Source organism: Nannobrachium achirus, assembly GCF_963921795.1.
Source record: "Nannobrachium achirus genome assembly, chromosome: 19".
Taxonomy (NCBI): domain Eukaryota; kingdom Metazoa; phylum Chordata; class Actinopteri; order Myctophiformes; family Myctophidae; genus Nannobrachium; species Nannobrachium achirus.
This window is the reverse complement of record NC_137826.1, coordinates 38,279,982-38,282,481: the sequence shown is the minus strand read 5'-3', so window position 1 is coordinate 38,282,481 and position 2,500 is coordinate 38,279,982.

Below are 2,500 nucleotides of genomic sequence, written 5' to 3'. Positions count from 1 at the left end.
AAAAACATTGAAATCCCACAAGCCTCTCAAAAAGATCAACAAAATTGAAGTAATTGTTCCATTGTATTTCTTGGTATTAAAAATTGTAACAAGTGTACCTGCATCCATCTTTGTCTTTGTCCTGGTTTGAATTCAGTTGAACAACTCAAACACAACAACTCCCCCGCAACCTCCCAAGTGTAAGCAAGCATGTATATGTAATGTAGGGATATATCGTCTGTTGGGTGGAAACATAGGGAACCCCTGAAATGACATGGTGCAAAATATTTTTTTTAAGGCGTGGGAACGAGATATATAGTGTGGCAACGTTTTATTAACCTGAGCGCACAAGATCCTTAAATCGTTCCCTCGATATATTAAAGCTTGGATCACATGACCACATGGGGTGGCAGCAGAGTTCTGTTCAACCAATTTCTTTTGACCTAATCGACAAATGGGCAGATGACAAAGTCAACATCCCCAAAAGGATTAAATAGAAGGGTACATAAACAATGTTCATGGCAGTTAGGTTGCAATGTTACTCTGTACAAAGGTAAAAGAAATCAGAAAATGACCGGGCCAATCAGTGACTGCGTTTCAATTGAACAGTGCAACGCAGTCACCGATTGGCCCGGTCATTTTCTGATACCTCATACTCGCTCCCTCTGGGCCTAGGTCCAGACTGATACCGTGGAGGAACGTGTGAGTGAATGCATGTTTTCAGTCTGGCTAATGCATGCAGGCTAAGGGAGCGCTACCATAAATACTTTTTACATGGCCAGTGGGATATGTTTTATCCTTTTCTGAATTAAATACATGCATTTCCTTATGGGAAATACATGTATTATACACGTATACTGTGTTGTTCCATTTGGCCACACTTTTGGCCCCCCTGGTCGCCCGCTGGGCACAAATTGCATCAATGGGATTCGGAAACGAAGTGACACGGAAAGCAGCCGTCCGTCCAGTGATGGATCAGTGTGGGCGCCATGCAGTGCCACCCCTCAGCGCACCCTCCGCAGACAGGCCTGTTTAGGGCCGTTGTAAATGAGAGGACAGGGATGGATTCTGGACATGTGGCTTGGGGGAGCAGAGCAGAGCGCTGCTGGAGGTCTCCGGTGGGCCACTCAGCCACTTAGCAACTTGCCAGTGAGAGTCCCACGCCATCTGACGAGAGCACACGGGTCTGCTTCTCCGGGGGTTAAAGTGGGCAGAGCAGGGTCATGTTTGTTTGGACAGAGAAACAACACTGGCGAGAAAAATCTACTTGCTTTGCTATACAACACACACACACACACACACACACACACACACACACACACACACACACACACACACACACACACGTATGTGTGTGTGTGCACGCACGCACGCACATCATAACGTCGTTGTCGGGTGAAAACCTTGTATGTCCAAAACCGTTCGTTTTGCATTTATCATTTTAAAAATGATTCAAACTAGTGAAAACAGCCGATCTACAAGCACACAACGCCTCGCACCGCGAGGCGTTGAATGCTTGTAGATCTGCTGTTTTCACTACTTTTGTACGACGGCCTTGTATGATGAAGCAGGCTTTACTTTACGAAAAAACATACAAATTTGAAACTTGGAGATACGAGGTTCCTGCCCGACAGTGACGATAAGTGTTCTGCTACAGAGTACACATATTTATACCCAATCTGCTAAAATGGCTAGTAGTGGCTGTGAGGGTGTCATCCATCTGTCCGCACGCCTGCCTTTTTCCCCCAAACATCTTTAAAAACACAGGCTGATTTATAGTGACGTTTGCCTTACAGAGGATGACGTCTATACGGAATTGGATGTCCCCATTGCCTTTCTTCTAGCATCATCTTTAGGCCAGAGATATATCAAAATGGAACAGGTGGATTGTCATGAAACGTTGTGTGCAGTGGATGAACCCAAGTGACCCCATGACCTTCAGCACCACCCTTAGACCAAAATGTCAACGCAGCACACAATCTGATAATGTAATTGTCAGATGGGCTTTAGGATTTCGATTTGGATTTCTTCTGTCACTGTGTGACTCAGGAGATGTAGGACCCAATAGCAGAACAAACAGAGTCAAGAGGCAGAGCAGGTCAAATACACTGTGATGTATTCTCCAAACTCAGGAACACAGGAACATAATGCAGGAGAATACAGGAAACACAGTACAAACATGACTTGCACTTCACTCTATAACAACATCTAAGATCTGGGCAGGGACGCAAGGCAAGGGACTGAGGGGTTTAAATAGACACAGGTTAACTACACACAGGTGAAACTCAAAGACAATCAACACACGATTGGCTGGAACTGGAACAAGACACAGGTGAACTACAATCGCAATTACTGACTGGTGAGACAAGACAGGATGCGGTAACAAGGCTAAACAGGAAATACTGAGACAATCACTACATAATAAAAGTAAGTAGACACCAGGCAGGGACAGTTCATGACATTCTTCTGCCAAAAATAGATACTAATTTTGCCCTCCTGTCTGCTAAAAGTGTGCACTATG